This window comes from Carettochelys insculpta, chromosome 1 (genome assembly GCF_033958435.1).
Source record: "Carettochelys insculpta isolate YL-2023 chromosome 1, ASM3395843v1, whole genome shotgun sequence".
NCBI classification, from domain to species: Eukaryota; Metazoa; Chordata; order Testudines; family Carettochelyidae; genus Carettochelys; species Carettochelys insculpta.
In genome coordinates this window covers 224,965,912-224,981,257 of record NC_134137.1, presented here as the reverse complement: position 1 = coordinate 224,981,257, position 15,346 = coordinate 224,965,912, and the positions used below count along the sequence as shown (strand labels likewise).

At 46.8% G+C, this 15,346-nt stretch overlaps 1 pseudogene; it reads left to right on the top strand.

Annotated features, from left to right (window-relative positions):
- The first annotated feature begins 2,314 nt into the window (after window positions 1-2,314).
- On the top strand, window positions 2,315-13,019 carry LOC142011688 (zona pellucida sperm-binding protein 4-like; annotated as a pseudogene).
- The last annotated feature ends 2,327 nt before the right edge of the window (window positions 13,020-15,346 follow it).

Genomic DNA, 15,346 nt, shown 5'->3' with positions numbered 1-15,346 from the left:
CTGTGAACCAGCTGCCTTTTCACTCAGACTGTCCAGGCTTGTGCATAAGCGCCAAATGTCCTCGGTTTGAGTGTGCCTGTCGGACACATTACCCCAAGGGGGCTAAGTGTGCCCTCGGAATAGAGGAAGCACAAACCTTCTGGCCACTTTACACTCCCCTGCCTCAAGGGCAGGAAAGGAGTATCTGCCAGTCGGGCCTATGATACCAGGCTGTGCAGAAGCACGTCTGCATTCCTGATTGTGGTGTAGGAGAGGCCAGCTCTCCTTTGGGAGAAGGGGAAAGGTCTCCTGATTTGCAGGTGAAACTGAGGACACCAGGAGGCTGAAGATTTGGATTCTGAGGTTTGCTGCAGACTCAGGGGTGATAGGCAAATCCCTTCCTCAAGTCTGTGCCTCATTTTCTTTACTTTTGTACTTTCAGCAGTTATATGATAAAACACCAACCAATTTGAATGGAAGCCCAGGTGGATCAACATTAAGCCTGTTAGAAAATCCCATTTTTGCTAAAAAATCTATATTAATAAATTGTCAAGGTGTTGGTTTGCATTCAAGACCAAAGCGATACCATTGAGATAAAAAATCACTCTCTCTGAGTGAAACCAACAGAATTTTTAAAAAGCAAATTTGCTTTTCACCATTTCCCATATGTTTGTATATATTCTGCACTTCACTCAGCTTGGACATTGGGACTATATTGGTCATTTTTATTAGGCTTTTCCATAGACATAAAGCAGCCACATGCTTGCAGTTTGAATGACTTTTAGCTTACCGTAATGAGAACAACAATATAAGAAAGCACAAAGGTAAAGTCTCAGTGAGAGAGTGGGAGAGAGAGAACACAGAGTGTATACCTTCTCCCTAACATGCTGCGCCACACTGCCTTACGAAATGGCAGCTATCATTGAAGACAGATGCCTTGGAAAATTACAGTACATTATAGGAAATATAATTTAATGATATTTAAACAGCTACATACACCACAAGTTGAATTCTGTACACCCAGTCCTTGCATCTGGCTGATTTGCTCTCGGTTTAGGACCCTAAAAGGTGGATGGGAAGTGGTTGTATGTCACTTTCCCAAAAAACTCATGATCCTGGGACCAGTTCAGTGCTAGAAGTAAGCAAGATCAGCCTAAGGGCTGCTCTAACTCATCATGTCTACTACTGGTCCCGAGGAGGCCGTTATGCTATGAGTGGATTGCTAGAGGACAGAGGCACTCTCCCACAGTGCATTCCTCACACTGATATGGAGGGCAGGAAGGAGTATAACAAATCCAGTTATGAAAACTTTGCGCTAGCTAGGGATTTTGGGTGTGAATCCTCAGTTGCCTCTTTGGTGGCAAAAGTGCTATATCCAGGCCAAGCTCTGACTTCCTTTTCCCAGTCACGTTCCCCTTCATGTGGTTATGCCCTAGACAAGTGCGAGTGTCATTCTTAATTTGTCTCTTCTAACTTTTCTTGAAACATCATTCCCTATCCAGATGTGGTTGTATCATTCTTGCCTCTCCCAACACCCCCTCTTTCCCACTATTTTGTAAGGAATTCCACATCTTGGCCCAAAAGTAGTCTGACAGCTCCAAGACCACAATCCTGCAACCCTATTACACCCCCCACCCCCCGTGCCTGTGAAGTTGAGGATGCCTAGAGCAGATGTGAAAGTTCATCTGTATGGATGTGTTAGTTGCATGACTGGGTCCCAGGTTTCCACAACAAATGCCTCTCCTACCCCTGCCGTATGTCTATATGTATTTCCATAGAGCCTTTCTGTGTGCAGAGTACAAAACATACAGGGTACAGAGAAATATAAAAAAGCCATACACCTGTACAGCTAAGCTTATAGGAAATATTTGCATTATTTGCCAGGTAGTGTATTATATTGCTTCTTGCTTCTGAAATCCTCGCCTTTTGTGTTATTCAAGCTCTCACCTTCCCCCTGCATTCCTCTAGCTTGTTGGACATCTCATTTACTACTAGACTCACTCTGTTGAGATGCTGGGGAGGTTTTTTAGACACGACCTCCTCCATTTCCATTTTGAAATGTGTTTATTTTTCCTTAGCAAATATGGCTGGATTTCAAAAAGTCATTTCAGAACAAATAAAACGGGGTAAATGCAGAGCAGGTGCTGTCAGAATTTAAATGAGAGAGTGAATGCAAGGTGTGAATTGATTTCAGGCTGCCCTCCTCAGGGAGGGTTGAACAGTCTCACCTGGAGCTGGACACACACTTTTGTTCTGTCCAATTGCAGCTCACTTAAGAATACAAGAGTGCTCCCTGGGAGCCAAGTACTTTAGGAGCTTCTTGCTAGAGAGTAGGATGGGAGTAATAAAGCAGCAAGGTAGTTCTTGGGGGTGTATTCTGGTCCAGATACTCATCTGCTCCTTATCTTTTAGCCTGGGGGACTCCTAGTGTCTTTAAAGATGCAACTTGGTTAAGGGACAGGGGTCAACTACATTGTGGCTGGAAGACTTTGCAGTTCACCCTTCCTGCAAACTGAGATGGCTTCCTTCCTGAGTGCTCTGGGTAAGTGAACTATGTGGCATGAGACTGTGTCCTCTCTGGTCAGAAGATAAAACTGTGATCAAGTATAAAACTTATTCCTGTCTTTTAATGTCCATTAACTCCCCAGGGTGTGTGTCTTGCAGGAAATCTTGTACTCATTGCACAGGTGATTAAAGAGACAATCAAGTCACGTCCTCTGGGTGTAAACTGGTATAATTTTGCTTGGCTGTATGATCTGATTTAGACTAGGTTTTGCTCTGGCCTGTGAGTTTAGAAGAGCAGCTAGAAATTTAGACCTCCTTCCCTGTAACTCTGGTACAGTCATGCTACCTTTACTTCAGACACTTACACCTGAAATACACAAGGGTGTGTGGCTGTGGGGTACTCTAGCCTGTTTCTGTTGCCTTTTGAGGGAGGTATGTCCTGGTGACTTAATGCTATTGAGGCTTAAGAGCATAAGCAAAGTTGCCTACTAACTAGTTCCTGCAGTACTTCTATGGTAGCTGGTCCCACAAACAGGAGCTGTAGTACCCTCTTGCTATGGATGAGCTAAAAAACAGTGACTTTTGCCCAAGACTGACTTGAAGTAGGGGTGTATCCATACTGATGCAAACATTAGGATGCTCCAGCTTCTTGGTCTGTACTCACTTGCAAAGACCTAGCTCTCTCCAAGGCTTCCTGTCTGACCAAAAGTGGGTAGAATCTTATTCTTGGACTAGAACTGAAGCTGTAGCTTGAACTTCCACGGGCTGCAATTAAGGGAGGCTTTAGTTGCTTGCTGAGGAGCCTTCTGTGAGGGGCAGTACACCTTCTCTTCTGTATCATCCAACAACTAGCTCTTACACAGACATAGAAACTCCTCCTTGCTGTTTAACCACTGAGCGACTGTAGGCTGCTCAGCTGCTAGGATAGGTTTGTCTCCTTGGGCTAGCTATTGCCTGACTAGTTTTCCTTCCTAGATTCAGCAGGAAAGCCTCATCCTCTGCCCAACTCCATGTGGGGTCCTGGTGTCCCAGAAACAGGATGGCTCCATGGCTGTTACTGCTCCCTACACTGGGTGCTTCATCCAGAAGGTAGGGCCACCTCTGTCCCCAAGGAAAGAGATGCTGACCTGTTACCTAGAAAGCCTTCTTGCTGGACCCTAGGAGCTGTTTGGCATGATTCCAGCCACACGCTCCTCTCCACCTGCCACCCAATGGCCGTGTTTACACTAGCCCCAAACTTTGAAATGGCCATTTTGAAGGTTAGTAATGAAGTGCTGAAACACATATTCAGCATCTCATTAGCATGCAGGCAGCCACAGCACTTCGAAACTGACACAGCTCACCGCCATGTGGCTCATCCCGATGGGGGTCCCTTTCAAAAGGACCCTGCCTACTTTGAAGTCATGGGCCCTTTCGAAAGTGTCCTTTCCTCTGCTCATGGGAATAAGGGGACTTTGAAGTAGGCAGGGTCCTTTCGAAAAGGAGCTGCACGGCAGCGAGCCACGTCAATTTCGAAGTGCTGCAGCTGCCCACATGCTAATGAGGTGCTGAATATGTATTTCAGCACTTCATTAGTAAACTTCAAAATGGCCATTTGCATGGCAATTTTGAAGTTTGGGGCCAGTGTAGACATAGCCAATGGTAGCAGTGGAGGAAGCACTTCCCCTATTGCTGACTGCTAGGTCATAAAGATTAGCTTCTACAAGACTTGCAATTAAAGTGCCCTGTACCATGCAACTTCCATAGCCTAGAGACTTGCAGACAATAAGGAAACAAGTTGTCTTAATGACTGGAATTTCACCATCATAGGAGTGGGTAGTAATATTTCACCCGGGGGGGAGCCTTCTGCCATTGAACATTTGCTTGCTGTTGAGGAGAATCTCAAAACACAATGACCTGTTCCTGATTTTGCACATGTTGGCTAATGTCAAATCACTAACTTTGTCTATAATACAACTAAGACTGGATTTGCATCTGACCTTCAAGCAGGGAGCAGTGACTCTGAATTAACACAGAGGGCCTGCTTGCCCTTTCTGGGACAGGGTGCAAATTAAGTGAACTCCATGATGGAATCTAGGGCCAGAGACTAGATCCAGCTGCAGGAGTAAATGAGCAGGTGAGAAGGCTCCTTTAGTCTCAAAACAATGTTGCATACCAGAATTCAGAGCAGCTAAAGTGGTGCACAAGCATCCAACTGAGCTATGTGCTGGGGAAGAAGGGTGGTAAGACCAAGTCTGATTCTTCACTTACTACTAACCAACAGTGGAGAGTAGGCCAGACTCTGGATGTGAAAGCTGATACATCTCTAGCTGACATGTTTAGAACAAACTAATTGTCTAGCCTCAGCTGAAGGTATAATGCACTCAGATGGGATGTGGGAGAGCCAAGTTCCCTTTTTCTGATCTAGCTGGAGGCAGTGTTAAGGAGCTGTGCATGGAGTTCTGTCTTGTGTGTCCCACTTGGAAATGAGCCATGCTTCTAGATGGCTGGACATGCTATAGCCCTGTGCTCTAGGGTATGAAAGCTCCTCAAATAGGCTTTGGCATGGTGCCAGTTAACCATCCATTTAACGTACATGGTCTTCAAGTTCCAGTTCTTACCATGAAGGGTAGAAATGCAGTAATCGTGGTTTGGCTTGCACACCTCTTGCAGAATGGCTATTTTCTGATGACCATCAGGATTGAAAGAATAGATGCTGCTGGGGAGGTTTTCTTCCATGACTAAGAACTGAGATGCCCAATCCATTTGCCAGGTATAATTCTAGGTTCCCAGGGTCCAGTCTGAGATTGCATTAGCTGTTCCTCTTGGATGTGGGGAGGCAAAATGCTGGGTGCCTTAGTGCAGTAGGTCACTGTCAGAGGGTGCTCTTCAGAGGTTTAGATGGGTGTCAGGCCTGTGTATAGGGTGTGGGCTGCCCCTAAGCCCTGCAGGCATGGGAAGTGAGTATGAGGCAATGCCTCACTGGGTCTAGTGCTCAACCTCTGCTCTACTTACCCTTATTCTGACTGCCCTGGAAGCTTGCACAACAGCAGCTTGCAGACTCTTGACTCAAACTGTCAAAGCTGTGTTAAAAGTGAAAACCCTTCTATTTTTGTTAGGTATATTAGGTTAACATAGAACTTGAGACCTATTTTGTAATTAAAAGCACTTAATGGGCATATGCCAACCATGATGTTGCTGGCAGTTGTGTATTATGTCCACAGCACCATAGTTTAAAACTTGCTTTAAATGTTTTGTGGCTGAAATGTCTCTAAATACCATCCAAATCCTTCCCTAGATACTTGGGTGCACAATCTGAGTACTCTGCTTTCTCTTAAAGGGAAGAGAAGCATTTAAATTTTTCAAAAGACCTCCATCTCAAATCCAGCAGCCAAGTAAGAACCTGGTTCTCTCTAGACACTGTACCCTGAATCCACTATAAACCCCAAAGCCTTGTTTGACCCTCATATCCCAACCCTTACTCTGGAGCTGCTGACATCTCCTAGCACCCTAACCTAACTTCTACACCCCCTGTATTGCAACCTGCTGCCATGAGCTCCTGTGCACCCCAGCCATGACTACTGTACTTCCATATCCCCAACACCTGACCCTGATATCTCCTGTACCTGACACATTCCTATCCCCTCCATAGGGGCACACTTCACAGAACCAGAAGGGACCATGGGAGACCAAGTCCAGTCCTCTGCCCTTCTGGCAGGGCCAAGCACTGTCCCTTACTAATCTAATGGCCTCAAGGATTGGGCTCTCAACCCTGGTTTAGCAGGCCAGTGCTCAAACAACTGAGCTATTCCTCCTGTTTCCCTACCCCCATGCCTGCACCCCTACATCCCCAGCCTGCTGCCCTGAGCATCCCATAACCTCAAAGTATTTCTAATTTGCTTAGCTCAGCTCTAATGTGTTATGTGGATAATGTTTTTTGGTGTGCTCACTAACTTGAGTTGTTAGAAAGGATAACACAGGTACTCAGAGTAGTGCTCTTAATTTAAATTCATATTAATAAGCAATGATCCTTGTCAAATTAAATACCAAGGGACAAATATTTATCTAGGTTGTATTGCTATTGGTGGTACACATCAATGCACTAATTCAACACTGTTGCACAAACCTGTCACACTTGGACAGACTAGTCAACCTGTCAAAGGATAGCAAATGTTAGTGGAACACTGTTCCCCTGCCCTGCATGTCACCAGGGGAGCTCTATTGCCTGCACAGGGCTGCAGGGGAGCTAGATCACTGGGTGCACTGCAGCCAGGACACCACTGGGCAGGGTTGGGAGGGCAACAGGGGCCCCTGTGTGCATGGGTGTGGCCTCTGGCAGCAAGGATGCTGGGGAGAAGAGGCAGGGCAGATGGAGGGATGTGGGGGGGGGGGGGGTGGGCAGGGCCAGCTGTGGTAGGGAGGGAAGGGCAGGGTCTGAAGTTCGGGAGGAGGGGGATGCTCCACATCTGTAGGCTTGCTGTGGTGCCTAAAATGCCAGGGAGGTCAGACTGATGCATAGCAAATGCTGGCTGTTCTGCTCAATTAGAGCAGTGTGGCCCTCTTCTATGGCTCAAGTGGGCGAGCATTGCTTTGGCTTGAACCAGCTTCTCTCCAGCTCTAGATGCTCAAGTAACAGCATGTGCACAGCTGTTCTGCATCCAGACAGGCTGCCTTGTGCCACACTGCCTATGTCTCGAAGAATGTGAAGGGAAAGGTTGCTGCTACAATCCTGGTGACAGTTGCTCCTTGTTACTATGGCAATACAGGTGGGTTGGCAGCTTAAAAAAGCAGGTCTTGGTGACCAAGCAGAATCTGAGCGTCACAGCCAGGTGTACAGTGCAGTAAGGAATGACCTTGAGATGGTTCAAAATCCATCAGGGTTGTTCCACTGGAATATGGCTAGCACCATATCTCCCTCTAGATGATCAGGATGGCCTGACCTCCTGCACACTGCAGCCCACAGAACCTCCCCATCACTGTAACAGACCCTAACCTATGGCCAAGTCACTGAAGACTTCAAATCCTGCTTTAAAATTTCCTGTTTCAGAATCCACTGCTTAATCAACTTCAAACCAGCAAGTTACCCTGTCTGATGCTGCAGAGGAAGGCTTCAACACCAGTCTGAGCTAGAGGGCTGGGTGGGTAGGGGTCAGAATGTGGCTTCCTGGCCCTTCATGGTTAGAACTGGAGCATGTGGGCTACACTAAAGTCACTTGAAGTCTGACTAGTGTTAATCTCCAGCTGTTGGAGATGGACTTTAGATCACTGTAGGCAGTCAGCTACCATGCCCTCTAACTTTTCTGTATGTCTTGAAGCCAGGGAAACTTATCTCCTCCCTTTTCTGATGGCTAGAAACAGCTCACTTGATGCAATTGTTTGCCAAAACAATGTGTATACAGTGGCATAACTTATTTCCCTGCTCTTTCTATCTCTAATTATAGAGAATCTCCCCTGTTTGCTTAGTTGAACAAAAAGGCCAAGCTTTAAGTTTTGTCTCATGATAGGCTTTCCATTCCTGTAATCATCCTAGAAACCCTTCTGAACCTGTTTTGGTTAGTAATCTCTCTGAACCATGAGACCTGAACTGCAGTCTTCCAGATGAAGTCTCTCTAGGGCCTCATAATAGCAAGAACACTCCACTCTACAAGAAATACCTCATCTAGGATTGCATTAGCTTTCCTCCATTGCAGCAACATACTGGTGCCTCATTTGAACCATAAAAGTAGCTTTCCTCTGCTTCCAACTTGAGTCCCCATCTTGTAGAGTGACAAAGAACTTTCTAAGTGCATGACTTTAGATGACTAAATTTCTCCCAGTTCCTGAACATCTTGTAAGATTCTGGTTCTTCATGTGGGCAATACTTAAGTTCAGGTTAGCCACAAATTTTTTTTACTGGCATATGCTCTTGTGCCAAGAATACACTGGCAATATTAAGACTAACCCTTGGCTATGGTCCGTGTTAAAGACCAAAACACTAAGGGTAGTGTGACATAGGAACTGAGGTCCTCCTTGATCACATCTTCCTCCAGTCCCTGTAGTCACCATGTGACCTTGACCAAACTTGTTAGATGCTGATTTCTTCCCTCTGAATAAGCACAGAGCTGACTTGCTTTTTGTGTCAAACTAGTTGTCTAGATCCCCTACAGCCCCAGCATGATACACAAACAAGGGGAGAGCAGGCATTTGGCTACTTAACTAGCCCATGGGAACCTGATTTGGTGTAACTTTGAATAATGGCTGCTATCAGATACATGTAAAATCTGGCTGGAGGACAAGAAGGTGCTAGTGCTGACCACCTTAAGCTCTTGCCCAATGAGAGCACTCACCTGGCATGTGGGGAAAGCCAGGTTCAACTTCTTCCCTCTGAGATGAAGGGAACTTGAATAGTCCCTTACCACTGAGTAAGCTATTCTAATGAGCTACCTCAGTCACTTAGCTACAGCCCCAAAAAACACTCTACCCTTCCTGCAGCCTAGATTGAAGTGCCGTCTTCTGAGAAATGTGAAGGGTTTAGTAGTACATCTACACTAAAGGCTAGCTTAACAGAACCCAAAAGACACTAGGACTAAGTGCCTAGCTTCCTCCATAAGGAACAATGCACCTAGCTTGGCTTGAGTCAGTGTTCCTGTGGCATGAATGTTCTCTAGGCTCCTGATTAGCTGGTGCCATGAAGTCCAGCATGGCAATATCTCAGCCCAGCTCTGGATTCAACCTTAATCAATCCCTGCCCTGTTCATCATGGTAAGCAGTTAACTAATGCCTACTGTAGAAGGCCAGCTTGCACCCTTTCCAGACTGAAAGGGATCAATAAGTCAAGGGAAAACCCTTGCCACTTGGGGCAGGTGGCACTATGTATGGTTTGGGAAAAGCTAATGTCTAAGACTTGCCTGGTAGTACCAAGCAGAGGAGCCTGAAGGACAAGATGGCAGTGTGGTGCCTAACCAAGCCTGTCTTCACTTTCAGTGACTGCCCAATGTACAGCTGATGGACAGTTCTCCATTGCAGTATCTAGAGATGTGACTCTGCCACCACTGATTCTGGACTCTATGCATCTGGTCAGGTGGCAGCTATATACCTGTGACCAAAAGTAACAGCTTTGTCCTACACAGATTCCCACTCAGCTTGTGGAACCACTTTCCGGGTAATAAGGAACTGGGGAAAGACTTCCTTTGCTGTGTTCTGGTCTCTACTGCCTGTCAGGATCTGAGTAAGATAAAATTCAAGGAAGAAACAGTAAAACTACTGGAAACCACAGCAGAAAAGAGTATCTGGGTCAAGGCTTTGCTTTCCATGACTAATTTTGAAAGGGAGCAAGTTGCCCCAACTGGTTCTGGGGCTCAGGCTCTGAGCATGCTAAAGCAGGGGCCACAAGGCAGAGCTGGATACAGGGTGAGTTACAGCCTCACATCTGCAACCATGCCACAGATAGCTTAGTGCATAATACTAGTGTCACCTGCACAGGGAGCCAGAGACCAGGTTGAGAATCAGCTGACGGCAGACATGGATGTGAGAAGCTGGGGTGCTGGCTTTGTCACCTGGGACAGTACCTTCAGGTAACATTTCAAGCTCTAGCAGTGTGGGTGGGAAGAACATGCTAAAGTCCTCAGCATTCTGGACATGCCCTGGGGTACTGGTAACTGTTCTGGAGGGCAGACCACTGCAGGTGGAGTGGATCTGTGCATGGGGGTGGGGGACTTCCTATCCAAACACTCCCACCTGCATTTATTTGCAGAGGATGCTACTAATCCATTGCTGGTACAGGGCTTTGGGAAAGCCATGGGGACACTAATTACAATTCAGCTGAACTCTTCCAACAAGAACTAAAGTTGGAAGGGCAGGATATAAACAACACTGGTCTAAAGTCATATCTTGAGGTAGACTAAATCTAGGCATAGGCTAGGCTTGAGGCAGAGACCTCATGTTCCTCCCCACCTAGGCTACCTCCCTAGTGCAGTACACTGTCTGGAATAGAAAGCAGTCTGGCAGGTGATAGTACATAATACTAGTGTTTCCTGCTCTAGAGATGCAGGTGGGAAGAACATGCAATCCTGTTATCTCCACCTGATGCACTGTCTCACCTGTAACAGTACCTCTCCTCCTTCCTTAGAGGAGATTCCTGACCTTATGTATAACTAGGTGGTGCTCCAGGGTGAGCCTGATGGCCAGGCTACTCCCTTAGCGCCAGGGAGGTGCACACCAGAACATAGAGCTGAAGTCTATTAAGGGGACTCTAGAGAACTAATGCACATCTCCTCCTTGTCTAGACCAGGCTCAAAGTCAGCTGCAGCTACTCCACTGGGGACTTCCTGCCACTCAATGGGCAAATCTTCACCTTGCCAGCTCCCCTTCCAGCCACTCATATGGTCTGCTCACTCTGGAGCTAAGGACTGCCACAGGTAACTGCAACACTTGTTATACCTGGGATCTTTGTCAAACTCTGATCTTGATGGGACCAGGAGGGTGAAAACAATGCCTACTGGGAGTTGCCATTAAGACTTGAGACAGTAGCAACATTATTCCAGGTCTGCTTCTCTGAGTACTAGACTAATTACTACCTATCTCCTCAGCCTCTGAAGGGCTAGAGAACTAGTGCTCAGTGCTGGACTGATGCCAAAGTACTTGCAGTTCATAGGGCAACTTGCTATTGCAGAAGGCTCTCGTGAGTAACATGTCAGCTCTTTAGTTCACTGGAGTCCTTGGCCTTGTGCACAAATTCTACAGATCTCAACTGAATTGCTTGCATTTGCCCAATCTGGCATAAGCTGCTTTTGTACAGGATTCCAGGGAGTACTGGTTTGACTCAAAATAGCCAATGGCCAAATGCCAACTGATGTCCCTTATGATTCCCTATGGTGCAGAATTTCCATTATCCTTCTCACATAACTCCTTACAGATGAACATGATAGTAGATTATCCTGTGGTGAAGCTTCTGCAGGATCCAGTCATGTGGAAGTACAGATCCTGCAAAGAACAGACCCAAGTCTGGCTTTGGTCCTGCACCACTGCTGGGCCACCCCAAGCACTAATCCTCTGCAGCAGCCAGAGTGGCCACTCCTGGTGGATGGGTAAGTGAGCTCAAGGAATGCACAGAGCTGTAGATGGCTACTCAAGGACTCTGCCTCATTCAGCTTGCCTTTCTCAGGTGTCCATTCACAGGTGACAACTATCAAACCCAGCTTATCCCTGTGGGAGCTGCTTCAGGGCTGCAAATGCCATCTCACTACCAGTGCTTCATAATCCACACCTTTACCTTTGTGGACTCTGCCTCAAAGCTTTTAGCGGACCAGTAAGTCTCAGTCCCTTCAAAGTACCTTAATCTGTAGAAGACCTGTTGGCTATGGTGGGGAAAGCCCCATTATGAAGCTAAAAACTTGATGGGTCTACTATCTGCCCCATGAAAACACTTCCTCCTTGTAGCATTAGTCTTGTACCCTCTTCCTAGCAGCATATGGACTTCCAAGCTGTGAGCCAACATGCAAAGTGCTATGGCTCTGATCCAACAGTCTCAATTTCAGGAGGCTGGTTGCTAAAACAAGCCAGGCCTGTCCTTCATTCACAAAACTATAGATCCAGAAGCCTGGCAGTTCAGAACCTTCTAGATTCTGCAGCTAGAGCAGCTTTTACTTCCCTACCTCATCAGGATGTTCTGCATATCAGGGGAGAGGGCTCTGTTGACGTTATGCTCTGCACAGTAGTAACTTCCTGTTACTATCAAGTTCAGGAAGGAACTTCTCTTCTCCCCAGGTCTACTTTCACTGCAGTGCTTCAGCCTGTGTCCATCTGCAGTAGAAACCTGCATAGCTCACTGCCCCACAACATGCAGTAAGAGCTATACTGTTTCTAGCCTCCTCCTGAAGCTAGATGTAATACCTCAACATAAGGGTGTAAAGTCAAAAGACCTTATGCCCTTATTTCTCAGCTGTTACTACTTTGGGCAGGAAATAGCTCCACTAACTCTGCCATTTAGATGGAAAGCCTGATGGTCTCTCCCTGGACAGACCAAGTGTCCTCATTCTGCCAAGCAAGTAACTATGGGTAGTCAGAAGTAAATGACATCTTGGCAACTTATTGCCCCCTCAAATGATGGACTTCAGGCAGGGGCAAAAGGTAAATCTGTCATGGCTTACTTAAAGTGCCCTGCCAAGCCAAATACATTGGCACTAAGGGTTCCTGTCCTGGAGGCAGGTACTTCATACACTACAAACTACCTGGCAAAGTCTGGAAGGCCTTGTTACAGTGACAGGGTTTCAGGCTCAGTGAGTGGCAACCTAAACTAACACTGTAGGCTATGCCTTAAGTACAGGCACCATGAAAGCCTAGCATAAAGCAAGGGGCAGGGCACCTGATCCATAGGGTGCAGGGGCTTCCTAACAAGGAAGCACCAATCTCTGCTTCCTTGTCTCTAAACAGCAAAAAGAGAACCTGAGAAGCAGGCCTCAGAAAATCCTCCAAGGAACTTGGTGACCACAGAGGGACCTGTGGACTCTCAGAACACTGAAGCTGATCAGACACTTGAACAGAGAGGTACTATAGGGAGGTGCTACTGGCTGACCTAGCTGACTCCAGCATACTGCTGTCCCATAGTCTTCTAGAACTGGGGTGTTCCCTTTGTGGGGCCATGATGGCTGTACAGATCGCTGGAGCTGGAAGGGGCCAATTGCTGCAGCTCCCATTCTTGCTAGCCCTTAACTGAAAGGAACCTCCCAATAGCCCCTTGCCAGACAAGAGCTGTAAGGAAAACAAGGATCTGGAGTCTACTGTCAAGAGCTGGTTCCACCTCCCAAAAATGGGTTATAGCAAGTCTGAGTCATCCAGTAATGACAAGTCCTGTCTCATGGACAGACACATTCAGGGACTTATGTAGGACTTATCCCTGTCATTGATTCAGGATGGCTGGAAAGCTTTTGCTAAAGTCAGACTGACTCTCCAAGTTGGGAAAACTCCAAATGCAAGGTACAGGAGCTTGAGTCCTGCCTATGATGCTCACCTCGAGCAGAGGTTAATCACAAGCTCCTTCCCTTAAAGTGACCTTACATCTAAAGGTACACAAGCCCCTTTTGGGTGGGACTGGGACAATGTCAAAACCCAGCTTTGGGGCAGTTGCATAGCATAAGGGCAGAGCTTTCAAGCTCATTGCTACTATCAAGTTAGCACCCTTCTGTCTCAATTAACTGGCATAGTAGCTCTTTGCCATGCAGATTCTTGTAGCTCTGGGTACAGAACTCATAGCAACATGTCATTCAGCCACTTCCCACAATGGAATAGAACAGGAACAATCACCACTAAGGGCTGGTTGTGGATAAATAACCATTTGGGGCTAAACAGCAAAGGGGTAGTATGTTAGCCCACAAAAAGCTTATGTTCCAAGAAAAATCTAAGGTGCTGCAGGACTCCTTGTTTTGTGGATACAGACAAAGACCCACTTCACCAGATGCATGCCTTTGCTCAAAGCCTAATTGCTAGGGGACTTGTTGCTTTTTGGGGAGTGTGTATATTCACCTTTTCCTGAACTACTGCTTGATTCTTTCTCTTACAGGTTTCCCCCCCCCCCCACACACAACTTCTGTCCTGAGAGTGGTGGTGGCAGCAGTGGGAGCTGCTGATATTGCCTTAGCTTTCATGGGAGTTAAGTATTGGAAAAGACAATGTAAGAGTAACCCCTGAATAAAAATGAGAATTGTGGCTTGGATCTAGTTCTTGCTGAGGCTGGGGAAAGTCTTCCATGGCAACTTTTACAGCTGGATCAACCTACCTTCCACCAGCACCACTGGTCTACAAGCCCCTGGAAAGATTATACAGGAGCACCCCCTTCCTTTAATGGGTGTTCTTTATCATGCAGTTGGTCAGCAGTCACTACCCTCAATACTTGCCTACTCAGGGCTGCGAAGTATGTCAAGCTGCTATTGAGTAGGTTTTGCTCCAGGAAGAAGAGCAGTTTATGCCCTTCCTCCCAGTAGCTGGCCATGCCCACTTTTAACTGTCACTTAGTTGCTTGAAGTAGGCTACAGGAAGCTCACTAACTGACCTTCATGGCTGCTAGAGTCTCCTGCAAAGGTCATCATCTGGAGGTGATAAAGTTGTAGAAACTGAAGTCCACACCTGACTAGTCCCCTTAAGTTCTGGGATGATAAAGTGAGAAATGGCCTGCATCACCACAGAGCAAGCAGAACACGTACTGCAGAGTGGCAACTAAAAGGGTGGGAAGAAAAGCTGGGCTGTTTATAGCAGCTTATCTCCCAGCTACCCCTTCTCAGGAGCTTTGAGTTTCTAGCTTTAGCTCTCAGGCCTGTGGTTTTAAGCTAGAGGTCCTAGCCCTACAGGAAGCTCCTGTCTTTCCTTAGCCACCCCACAAAGGCAATGGATGGGGTTCATGTTAAGTTACTAGAGGGAAACAGTGGCACAGATCTTCTTGCAAGACTAAGTATGCAACATAGCTATCCAGGAGGGGTTACAGGCCTGGCTCTACTTCACATACAAAACCTCTGTCCAGTGGTTGGACAAAGATGCTGAGTATATAGAACCTGGCCTTATGAAGTCAATCTCTTCCACACTCAGCCTTCTGAAGGTGAATCAAACCAGTTCTGTCCTTCTCCTCCCCCCACTAGCCCCTCTTCAAAGATACAGATGGTACAGTAGCCCAAATGTATTCATGTTGGATGATGAAAGGTGTTTGAGCAGCAGCAGGCACCCTACCTGAGCTTTTAGCTGAAACAAAAGAGAGCCACTTTGCAACAGGCCAGCCTAGCAGAAAGGGGGCAGGGGTGTGAGATGCAACATGGGCAGTCAATCCTTCCTGCTGCCCAAGAAAGGGCTGGAAGAATGGAATAGTCCAATAAAGCTAACTACAGTGGAGAAAAAGGGGCATGTCCTTCTGCCAAATTGT